The sequence below is a fragment of the Petromyzon marinus genome, unplaced genomic scaffold (assembly GCF_048934315.1).
Source record: "Petromyzon marinus isolate PM22_M1 ecotype Great Lakes invasive population unplaced genomic scaffold, UKy_Petmar_22M1.pri1.0 PM_G_Scaffold_55, whole genome shotgun sequence".
Lineage (NCBI taxonomy): Eukaryota > Metazoa > Chordata > Hyperoartia > Petromyzontiformes > Petromyzontidae > Petromyzon > Petromyzon marinus.
Genome location: NW_027423008.1, coordinates 225,001 through 237,072, shown reverse-complemented (window position 1 = coordinate 237,072; position 12,072 = coordinate 225,001). Strand labels below are relative to the sequence as shown.

Genomic DNA, 12,072 nt, shown 5'->3' with positions numbered 1-12,072 from the left:
TCTGTCTCCGTGGGCGTTGGCGCTGTTCCCATGGGCGTGGTCTCTGCCACCTATGGGCGTGGTCGGAGCGCCCCGTGGGCGTGGTCTCTGCCACCTATGGGCGTGGTCGGACCGCCCCGTGGGCGTGGTCTCGCTCGTCCACTTTCGCTTCGCTGGGATCGCTGTCTGCTCCTCAGCAGCAAGCACGGCGTGTACAGTGCAGTCGCAACAACATGTACAGTGTGCACTGTGCTTGCGGTACGTACAGTTTGTGACGTGCACTTACAGTGCGTACAGTGTGTGCGGTACACCTGAAGTACAAACATCCCTGTGTCTCACTCCACGTGTCTCTCTCCACGTGTGTCTCTCCACGTGTCTCTCTCTCCACGTGTCTCTCTCTCCACGTGTCTCTCTCCACGTGTCTCTCTCCACGTGTCTCTCTCTCTCCACGTGTGTCTCTCCACGTGTCTCTCACTCCACGTGTCTCTCTCCACGTGTGTCTCTCCACGTGTCTCTCTCTCCACGTGTCTCTCTCTCCACGTGTCTCTCTCCACGTGTCTCTCTCCACGTGTCTCTCTCTCTCCACGTGTGTCTCTCCACGTGTCTCTCTCTCCACGTGTCTCTCTCCACGTGTCTCTCTCCACGTGTCTCTCTCCACGTGTCTCTCTCCCCGTGTCTCTCTCTCCCCGTGTCTCTCTCTCTCCCCGTGTCTCTCTCCACGTGTCTCTCTCCACGTGTCTCTCTCCCCGTGTCTCCACGTGTCTCTCTCCCCGTGTCTTCACGTGTTTCTCTCCACGTGTCTCTCCACGTGTCTCTCTCTCCACGTGTCTCTCTCCACGTGTCTCTCCCCGTGTCTCTCTCCACGTGTCTCTCTCCCCGTGTCTCTCTCCACGTGTCTCTCTCTCTCCCCGTGTCTCCACGTGTCTCTCTCCACGTGTCTCTCTCTCCACGTGTCTCTCTCCACGTGTCTCTCTCCACGTGTCTCTCTCCCCGTGTCTCTACATGTCTCTCTTCACGTGTCTCTCTCCACGTGTCTCTCTCTCCGTGTCTCTCTCCACGTGTCTCTCTCCCCGTGTCTCCACGTGTCTCTCTTCCCGTGTCTCTCTCTCCCCGTGTCTCTCTCTCCCCATGTCTCTCTCCACGTGTGTCTCTCCACGTGTCTCTCTCCCCGTGTCTCCACGTGTCTCTCTCCCCGTGTCTCCACGTGTCTCTCTCCACGTGTCTCTCTCCCAGTGTCTCTCTCCACGTGTCTCTCTCCACGTGTCTCTCTCCACGTGTCTCTCCATGTGTCTCTCTCCACGTGTCTCTCTCCCCGTGTCTCTCTCCCCGTGTCTCTCTCCACGTGTCTCTCTCCACGTGTCTCTCTCTCCACGTGTCTCTCTCCACGTGTCTCTCTCTCCATGTGTCTCTCTCCACGTGTCTCTCTCTCCGTGTCTCTCCCCACGTGTCTCTCTCCACGTGTCTCTCTCTCCCCGTGTCTCTTTCTCCCCGTGTCTCTCTCCACGTGTCTCTCCCCGTGTCTCTCTCCCCGTGTCTCTCTCCACGTGTCTCTCCGTGTCTCTCTCCAGGTGTCTCTCTCCCCGTGTCTCCACGTGTCTCTCTCCACGTGTCTCTCTCCCCGTGTCTCCACGTGTCTCTCTCCCCGTGTCTCCACGTGTCTCTCTCCACGTGTCTCTCTCCACGTGTCTCTCTCCCCGTGTCTCTCTCCCCGTGTCTCTCTCCACGTGTCTCTCTCCACGTGTCTCTGTCCAAGTGTCTCTCTCCCCGTGTCTCTCTCCACGTGTCTCTCTCCACGTGTCTCTCTCCCCGTGTCTCTCTCCCCGTGTTTCCACGTGTCTCTCTCCACGTGTCTCTCTCCACGTGTCTCTCTCCACGTGTCTCTCCCCGTGTCTCTCCACGTGTCTCTCTCCCCGTGTCTCTCTCCACGTGTCTCTCTCTCCCCGTGTCTCCACGTGTCTCTCTCCACGTGTCTCTCTCCCCGTGTCTCTCTCCACGTGTCTCTCTTTCCACGTGTCTCTCTCTCCACGTGTCTCTTTCCACGTGTCTCTCTCTCCGTGTCTCTCTCCACGTGTCTCTCTCTCCCCGTGTCTCTCTCTCCCCGTGTCTCTTTCTCTCTCCGTGTCTCTCTCCCCGTGTCTCTCTCAACGTGTCTCTCTCCACGTGTCTCTCTCCCCGTGTCTCCACGTGTCTCTCTCCACGTGTCTCTCTCACCGTGTCTCTCTCACCGTGTCTCTCTCCACGTGTCTCTCTCGACGTGTCTCTCTCCACGTGTCTCTCTCCACGTGTCTCTCTCCACGTGTCTCTCTCCACGTGTCTCTCTCCACGTGTCTCTCTCTCCCCGTGTCTCTACGTGTCTCTCTCCACGTGTCTCTCTCCCCGTGTCTCTCTCCACGTGTCTCTCTCTCCACGTGTCTCTCTCCCCGTGTCTCTCTCCACGTGTCTCTCTCCACGTGTCTCTCTCCCCGTGTCTCTCTCCACGTGTCTCTCTCTCCGTGTCTCCACGTGTCTCTCTCCACGTGTCTCTCTCTCTCCGTGTCTCTCCACGTGTCTCTCTCCCCATGTCTCTCTCTCCACGTGTCTCTCTCCCCGTGTCTCTCTCCACGTGCCTCTCTCTCCGTGTCTCTCTCCACGTGTCTCTCCCTGTCTCTCTCCACGTGTCTCCACGTGTCTCTCTCTACGTGTCTCTCTCCCCGTGTCTCTCTCTCTCCCCGTGTCTCTCTCCCCGTGTCTCTGCACGTGTCTCTCTCCACGTGTCTCCCTATCTCTCTCTCCACGTGTCTCTCCACGTGTCTCTCCGTGTCTCTCCGTGTCTCTCCCCGTGTCTCTCTCACAGTGTCTCTCTCCGTCTCCCCATGTCTCTCTCCACGTGTCTTCTTCCCGTGTCTCTCTCCACGTGTCTCTCTCCCCGTGTCTCTCCCCGTGTCTCCCCATGTCTCTCTCCACGTGTCTCTCTCCCCGTGTCTCTGTCTCCCCGTGTCTCTCTCTGTCTCCCCGTGTCTCTGTCTCCCCGTGTCTCTCTCTGTCTCCCCGTGTCTCTCTCTGTCTCCCCGTGTCTCTCTCTGTGTCTCACCATGGCTCTCTCTGTTTCCCCGTGTCTCTGTCTCCTCGTGTCTCTCTCTGTGTCTCACCGTGTCTCTCTCTGTCTCCCCGTGTCTCTCTCAGTCTCACCGTGTCTCTCTCCATCTCCCCGTGTCTCTCTCTGTCACCCCGTGTCTCTCTCTGTCTCACCATGTCTCTCTCCGTCTCCCCGTGTCTCTCTCTGTCTCCCCGTGTCTCTCTCTGTCTCCCCGTGTCTCTCTCTGTCTCCCCGTGTCTCTCTCTGTCTCCCCGTGTCTCTCTCTGTCTCCCCATGTCTCTCTCTGTCTCCCCGTGTCTCTCTCTGTCTCACCGTGTCTCTCTCTGTCTCCCTGTCTCTCCCTGTCTCACCGTGTCTCTCTCTGTCTCCCCGTGTCTCTCTCCGTCTCCCCGTGTCTCTCTCTGTCTCCCCGTGTCTCTCTTTGTCTCCCCGTGTCTCACTCTGTCTCACCGTGTCTCTCTCCGTCTCCCCGTGTCTCTCTCTGTCTCCCCGTGTCTCTCTCCATCTCCCCGTGTCTCTCTCTGTCTCCCCGTGTCTCTCTCTGTCTCCCCGTGTCTCTCTCCATCTCCCCGTGTCTCTCTCTGTCTCCCCGTGTCTCTCTCTCTGTCTCACCGTGTCTCTCTCTGTCTCTCCGTGTCTCTCTCTGTCTCACCGTGTCTCTCTCTGTCTCCCAGTGTGTCTCTCTGTCTCACCGTGTCTCTCTCTGTGTCTCACCGTGTCTTTCTCTGTCTCACCGTGTCTCTCTCTGTCTCCCCGTGTCAATCTCAATGATGATGTTGACAATGTTGATGTTGAAGATGTTGACGATGTTGACGACAATGATGATGTTGATGATGTTGACAATGTTGATGTTGAAGATGTTGACGATGTTGACGACAATGATGATGTTGATGATGTTGACAATGTTGATGTTGAAGATGTTGACGATGTTGACGACAATGATGATGTTGACGATGTTGACGACTGATGATGTTGACAATGTTGATGTTGAAGATGTTGACGATGTTGACGACAATGATGATGTTGATGATGTTGCAGGAGAAAGTGGGAGAGTTTGCCGTCTGGAAGCGAAGGGGAAGTCCGTGGGATCCAGTGATGTCTACGACCTCCACCAGAGACTCAAGGTCATGCAGAAGTCACGCAGGAACACTCAGGTCAGTGGTGATGGTGGTGGTGATGGTGGTGGTGATGGTGGTGATGATAGTGGTGATGGTGGTGGTGGTGATGATGGTGGTGGTGATGGTGGTGGTGATGGTGATGGTAGTGGTGGTGATGGTGGTGGTCATGGTGGTGGTGGTGATGGTGGTGGTGATGGTGGTGGTGATGGTGGTGGTGATGGTGGTGGTCGTGATGGTGATAGTGGTGGTAATGGTGGTGATGGTGGTGGTGGTGATGGTGATTGTGGTGGTAATGGTGATGGTGGTGGTGGTGATGGTGGTGGTGGTGGTGATGGTGGTGGTGATGGAGGTGGTGGTGGTGATGGGGGTGGTGGTGATGGAGGTGGTGGTGATGGTGGTGGTGATGATGGTGATGCAGGTGGTGGTGATGGCGGTGGTGGTGATGGTGGTGGTGATGGAGGTGGTGGTGATGGTGGTGGTGATGGTGGTGGTGATAGTGGTGGTGATGGAGGTGGTGGTGATGGTGGTGGTGATGGTAGTGGTGGTGACGGTGGTGGTGATGGTGGTGGTGATCGTGGTGGTGATGGTGGTGGTGATGGTGGTGGTGGTGATGGTGGTGATGGAGGTGGTGGTGATGGAGGATGTGGTGATGGAGGTGGTGGTGGAGGTTGTGGTGGTGGTGATGGTTGTGGTGATGGTGATGGTAGTGGTGATGGTGGTGGTGATGGTGGTGGTGATGGTGGTGATGGTGGTGGTGATGGTGATGGTAGTGGTGATGGTGGTGGTCATGGTGGTGGTGGTGATGGTGGTGATGGAGGTGGTGGTGATGAAGGTGGTGGTGATGGAGGTGGTGGTGGAGGTGGTGATGGTGGTGGTGATGGAGGTTGTGGTGGTGGTGATGGTGGTGGTGATGGTGATGGTAGTGGTGATGGTGGTGGTGATGGTGATGGTAGTGGTGATGGTGGTGGTGATGGTGGTGGTGATGGTGGTGATGGTGATGGAGGTGGTGGTGATGGAGGTGGTGGTGGAGGTGGTGATGGTGGTGGTGGTGACGGTGGTGGTGATGGTGGTGGTGATCGTGGTGGTGGTGGTGATGGTGCTGGTGGTGATGGTGGTGATGGAGGTGGTGGTGATGGAGGTGGTGGTGATGGAGGTGGTGGTGGAGGTTGTGGTGGTGGTGATGGTGGTGGTGATGGTGATGGTAGTGGTGATGGTGGTGGTGATGGTGGTGGTGATGGTGGTGATGGTGGTGGTGATGGTGATGGTAGTGGTGATGGTGGTGGTCATGGTGGTGGTGGTGATGGTGGTGATGGAGGTGGTGATGATGAAGGTGGTCGTGATGGAGGTGGTGGTGGAGGTGGTGATGGTGGTGGTGATGGAGGTTGTGGTGGTGGTGATGGTGGTGGTGATGGTGATGGTAGTGGTGATGGTGGTGGTGATGGTGGTGGTGATGGTGGTGGTGATGGAGGTGGTGGTGATGGAGGTGGTGGTGGAGGTGGTGATGGTGGTGGTGATGGAGGTTGTGGTGATGGTGGTGATGGTAGTGGTGATGGTGGTGGTGATGGTGGTGGTGATGGTGGTGATGGTGATGGTAGTTGTGATGGTGGTGGTGATGGTGGTGATGGTGGTGGTGATGGAGGTGGTGGTGGTGGTGATGGTGGTGGTGGTGATGGTGGTGGTGATAGAGGTGGTGGTGATGGTGGTGGTGATGGTGGTGGTGGTGATGGAGGTGGTGGTGATGGTGGTGATGGAAGTGGTGGTGGTGGTGATTTTGGTGGTGGTGGTGATGGTGGTGGTGATGGTGGTGGTGATGGTGGTGGTGGTGATGGTGATAGTGGTGGTAATGGTGGTGATGGTGCTGGTGATTGTGGTGGTAATGGTGATGGTGGTGATGGTGGTGGTGATGGTGGTGGTGATTGTGGTGGTAATGGTGGTGGTGGTGATGGTGGTGGTGATGGTGGTGGTGATGGTGGTGGTGGTGATGGAGGTGGTGATGGTGTTGGTGGTGATGGTGGTGATGGTGGTGGTGATGGAGGTGGTGGTGATGGAGGTGGTGGTGATGGTGGTGGTGATGGTGGTGGTGGTGATGGAGGTGGTGGTAATGGTGGTGATGGTGGTGGTGGTGGTGATGGTGATTGTGGTGGTAATGGTGATGGTGGTGATGGTGGTGGTGATGGTGGTGGTGATTGTGGTGGTAATGGTGGTGGTGGTGATGGTGATGGTGGTGATGGTGATTGTGGTGGTAATGGTGATGGTGGTGATGGTGGTGGTGGTGGTGATGGTGGTGGTGGTGATTGTGGTGGTGGTGATGGTGGTGGTGATGGTGATGGTGATTGTGGTGGTAATGGTGATTGTGGTGGTCATGGTGATGGTGGTGATGGTGGTGGTGATGGTGGTGGTGGTGGTGGTGATTGTGGTGGTAATGGTGGTGGTGGTGATGGTGGTGGTGATGGTGATTGTGGTGGTGATGGTGATTGTGGTGGTAATGGTGGTGGTGATGGTGGTGGTGGTGATGGAGGAGGTGGTGGTGATGGTGGTGGTGGTGATTGTGGTGGTAATGGTGGTGGTGGTGGTGATGGTGATTGTGGTAGTGATGGTGGTGGTGATGGTGGTGGTGATTTTGGTGGTGGTGGTGATGGTGGTGGTGATGGTGGTGGTGATGGTGGTGGTGGTGATGGTGATAGTGGTGGTAATGGTGGTGATGGTGCTGGTGATGGTGATTGTGGTGGTAATGGTGATGGTGGTGATGGTGGTGGTGATGGTGGTGGTGATTGTGGTGGTAATGGTGGTGGTGGTGATGGTGGTGGTGATGGTGGTGGTGATGGTGGTGGTGATGGTGGTGATGGAGGTGGTGATGGTGGTGGTGGTGATGGTGGCGATGGTGGTGGTGATGGAGGTGGTGGTGATGGAGGTGGTGGTGATGGTGGTGGTGATGGTGGTGGTGGTGATGGAGGTGGTGGTAATGGTGGTGATGGTGGTGGTGATGGTGATTGTGGTGGTAATGGTGATGGTGGTGATGGTGGTGGTGGTGATGGTGGTGGTGATGGTGGTGATGGTGATGGAGGTGGTGGTGATGGAGGTGGTGGTGATGGTGATAGTGGTGGTAATGGTGGTGATGGTGCTGGTGATTGTGGTGGTAATGGTGATGGTGGTGATGGTGGTGGTGATGGTGGTGGTGATTGTGGTGGTAATGGTGGTGGTGGTGATGGTGGTGGTGATGGTGGTGGTGATGGTGGTGGTGGTGATGGAGGTGGTGATGGTGTTGGTGGTGATGGTGGTGATGGTGGTGGTGATGGAGGTGGTGGTGATGGAGGTGGTGGTGATGGTGGTGGTGATGGTGGTGGTGGTGATGGAGGTGGTGGTAATGGTGGTGATGGTGGTGGTGGTGGTGATGGTGATTGTGGTGGTAATGGTGATGGTGGTGATGGTGGTGGTGATGGTGGTGGTGATTGTGGTGGTAATGGTGGTGGTGGTGATGGTGATGGTGGTGATGGTGATTGTGGTGGTAATGGTGATGGTGGTGATGGTGGTGGTGGTGGTGATGGTGGTGGTGGTGATTGTGGTGGTGGTGATGGTGGTGGTGATGGTGATGGTGATTGTGGTGGTAATGGTGATTGTGGTGGTCATGGTGATGGTGGTGATGGTGGTGGTGATGGTGGTGGTGGTGGTGGTGATTGTGGTGGTAATGGTGGTGGTGGTGATGGTGGTGGTGATGGTGATTGTGGTGGTGATGGTGATTGTGGTGGTAATGGTGGTGGTGATGGTGGTGGTGGTGATGGAGGAGGTGGTGGTGATGGTGGTGGTGGTGATTGTGGTGGTAATGGTGGTGGTGGTGGTGATGGTGATTGTGGTAGTGATGGTGGTGGTGATGGTGGTGGTGATTTTGGTGGTGGTGGTGATGGTGGTGGTGATGGTGGTGGTGATGGTGGTGGTGGTGATGGTGATAGTGGTGGTAATGGTGGTGATGGTGCTGGTGATGGTGATTGTGGTGGTAATGGTGATGGTGGTGATGGTGGTGGTGATGGTGGTGGTGATTGTGGTGGTAATGGTGGTGGTGGTGATGGTGGTGGTGATGGTGGTGGTGATGGTGGTGGTGATGGTGGTGATGGAGGTGGTGATGGTGGTGGTGGTGATGGTGGCGATGGTGGTGGTGATGGAGGTGGTGGTGATGGAGGTGGTGGTGATGGTGGTGGTGATGGTGGTGGTGGTGATGGAGGTGGTGGTAATGGTGGTGATGGTGGTGGTGATGGTGATTGTGGTGGTAATGGTGATGGTGGTGATGGTGGTGGTGGTGATGGTGGTGGTGATGGTGGTGATGGTGATGGAGGTGGTGGTGATGGAGGTGGTGGTGGAGGTGGTGATGGTGGTGGTGGTGACGGTGGTGGTGATGGTGGTGGTGATCGTGGTGGTGGTGGTGATGGTGCTGGTGGTGATGGTGGTGATGGAGGTGGTGGTGATGGAGGTGGTGGTGATGGAGGTGGTGGTGGAGGTTGTGGTGGTGGTGATGGTGGTGGTGATGGTGATGGTAGTGGTGATGGTGGTGGTGATGGTGGTGGTGATGGTGGTGATGGTGGTGGTGATGGTGATGGTAGTGGTGATGGTGGTGGTCATGGTGGTGGTGGTGATGGTGGTGATGGAGGTGGTGATGATGAAGGTGGTCGTGATGGAGGTGGTGGTGGAGGTGGTGATGGTGGTGGTGATGGAGGTTGTGGTGGTGGTGATGGTGGTGGTGATGGTGATGGTAGTGGTGATGGTGGTGGTGATGGTGGTGGTGATGGTGGTGGTGATGGAGGTGGTGGTGATGGAGGTGGTGGTGGAGGTGGTGATGGTGGTGGTGATGGAGGTTGTGGTGATGGTGGTGATGGTAGTGGTGATGGTGGTGGTGATGGTGGTGGTGATGGTGGTGATGGTGATGGTAGTTGTGATGGTGGTGGTGATGGTGGTGATGGTGGTGGTGATGGAGGTGGTGGTGGTGGTGATGGTGGTGGTGGTGATGGTGGTGGTGATAGAGGTGGTGGTGATGGTGGTGGTGATGGTGGTGGTGGTGATGGAGGTGGTGGTGATGGTGGTGATGGAAGTGGTGGTGATGGTGGTGGTGATTTTGGTGGTGGTGGTGATGGTGGTGGTGATGGTGGTGGTGATGGTGGTGGTGGTGATGGTGATAGTGGTGGTAATGGTGGTGATGGTGCTGGTGATTGTGGTGGTAATGGTGATGGTGGTGGTGATGGTGGTGGTGATTGTGGTGGTAATGGTGGTGGTGGTGATGGTGGTGGTGATGGTGGTGGTGATGGTGGTGGTGGTGATGGAGGTGGTGATGGTGGTGGTGATGGTGGTGGTGATGGTGGTGGTGATGGTGGTGATGGAGGTGGTGATGGTGGTGGTGGTGATGGTGGCGATGGTGGTGGTGATGGAGGTGGTGGTGATGGAGGTGGTGGTGATGGTGGTGGTGATGGTGGTGGTGGTAGTGATGGTGGTGGTGATGGTGGTGGTGATTTTGGTGGTGGTGGTGATGGTGGTGGTGATGGTGGTGGTGATGGTGGTGGTGGTGATGGTGATAGTGGTGGTAATGGTGGTGATGGTGCTGGTGATGGTGATTGTGGTGGTAATGGTGATGGTGGTGATGGTGGTGGTGATGGTGGTGGTGATTGTGGTGGTAATGGTGGTGGTGGTGATGGTGGTGGTGATGGTGGTGGTGATGGTGGTGGTGATGGTGGTGATGGAGGTGGTGATGGTGGTGGTGGTGATGGTGGCGATGGTGGTGGTGATGGAGGTGGTGGTGATGGAGGTGGTGGTGATGGTGGTGGTGATGGTGGTGGTGGTGATGGAGGTGGTGGTAATGGTGGTGATGGTGGTGGTGATGGTGATTGTGGTGGTAATGGTGATGGTGGTGATGGTGGTGGTGGTGATGGTGGTGGTGATGGTGGTGATGGTGATGGAGGTGGTGGTGATGGAGGTGGTGGTGGAGGTGGTGATGGTGGTGGTGGTGACGGTGGTGGTGATGGTGGTGGTGATCGTGGTGGTGGTGGTGATGGTGCTGGTGGTGATGGTGGTGATGGAGGTGGTGGTGATGGAGGTGGTGGTGATGGAGGTGGTGGTGGAGGTTGTGGTGGTGGTGGCGATGGTGGTGGTGATGGAGGTGGTGGTGATGGAGGTGGTGGTGATGGTGGTGGTGATGGTGGTGGTGGTAGTGATGGTGGTGGTGATGGTGGTGGTGATTTTGGTGGTGGTGGTGATGGTGGTGGTGATGGTGGTGGTGATGGTGGTGGTGGTGATGGTGATAGTGGTGGTAATGGTGGTGATGGTGCTGGTGATGGTGATTGTGGTGGTAATGGTGATGGTGGTGATGGTGGTGGTGATGGTGGTGGTGATTGTGGTGGTAATGGTGGTGGTGGTGATGGTGGTGGTGATGGTGGTGGTGATGGTGGTGGTGATGGTGGTGATGGAGGTGGTGATGGTGGTGGTGGTGATGGTGGCGATGGTGGTGGTGATGGAGGTGGTGGTGATGGAGGTGGTGGTGATGGTGGTGGTGATGGTGGTGGTGGTGATGGAGGTGGTGGTAATGGTGGTGATGGTGGTGGTGATGGTGATTGTGGTGGTAATGGTGATGGTGGTGATGGTGGTGGTGGTGATGGTGGTGGTGATGGTGGTGATGGTGATGGAGGTGGTGGTGATGGAGGTGGTGGTGGAGGTGGTGATGGTGGTGGTGGTGACGGTGGTGGTGATGGTGGTGGTGATCGTGGTGGTGGTGGTGATGGTGCTGGTGGTGATGGTGGTGATGGAGGTGGTGGTGATGGAGGTGGTGGTGATGGAGGTGGTGGTGGAGGTTGTGGTGGTGGTGATGGTGGTGGTGATGGTGATGGTAGTGGTGATGGTGCTGGTGATGGTGGTGGTGATGGTGGTGATGGTGGTGGTGATGGTGATGGTAGTGGTGATGGTGGTGGTCATGGTGGTGGTGGTGATGGTGGTGATGGAGGTGGTGATGATGAAGGTGGTCGTGATGGAGGTGGTGGTGGAGGTGGTGATGGTGGTGGTGATGGAGGTTGTGGTGGTGGTGATGGTGGTGGTGATGGTGATGGTAGTGGTGATGGTGGTGGTGATGGTGGTGGTGATGGTGGTGGTGATGGAGGTGGTGGTGATGGAGGTGGTGGTGGAGGTGGTGATGGTGGTGGTGATGGAGGTTGTGGTGATGGTGGTGATGGTAGTGGTGATGGTGGTGGTGATGGTGGTGGTGATGGTGGTGATGGTGATGGTAGTTGTGATGGTGGTGGTGATGGTGGTGATGGTGGTGGTGATGGAGGTGGTGGTGGTGGTGATGGTGGTGGTGGTGATGGTGGTGGTGATAGAGGTGGTGGTGATGGTGGTGGTGATGGTGGTGGTGGTGATGGAGGTGGTGGTGATGGTGGTGATGGAAGTGGTGGTGATGGTGGTGGTGATTTTGGTGGTGGTGGTGATGGTGGTGGTGATGGTGGTGGTGATGGTGGTGGTGGTGATGGTGATAGTGGTGGTAATGGTGGTGATGGTGCTGGTGATTGTGGTGGTAATGGTGATGGTGGTGGTGATGGTGGTGGTGATTGTGGTGGTAATGGTGGTGGTGGTGATGGTGGTGGTGATGGTGGTGGTGATGGTGGTGGTGGTGATGGAGGTGGTGATGGTGTTGGTGGTGATGGTGGTGATGGTGGTGGTGATGGAGGTGGTGGTGATGGAGGTGGTGGTGATGGTGGTGGTGATGGTGGTGGTGGTGATGGAGGTGGTGGTAATGGTGGTGATGGTGGTGGTGGTGATGGTGATTGTGGTGGTAATGGTGATGGTGGTGATGGTGGTGGTGATGGTGGTGGTGATTGTGGTGGTAATGGTGGTGGTGGTGGTGATGGTGGTGATGGTGATTGTGGTGGTAATGGT

At 56.6% G+C, this 12,072-nt stretch overlaps 1 protein-coding gene across 2 annotated transcripts in view; it reads left to right on the top strand.

The window, feature by feature from the left end:
• Window positions 1–148: 148 nt before the first annotated feature.
• Window positions 149–12,072, top strand: part of LOC142917909 (N-myc proto-oncogene protein-like) — a 20,771-nt gene continuing 8,847 nt past the window's right edge. For both annotated transcript variants that reach the window (XM_076062252.1, XM_076062251.1), the window contains exons 1-2: window positions 149–237; window positions 4,094–4,209. The gene's annotated coding sequence lies outside the window, so the exon portion shown is untranslated. The remainder of the gene's footprint in view (window positions 238–4,093; window positions 4,210–12,072) is intronic.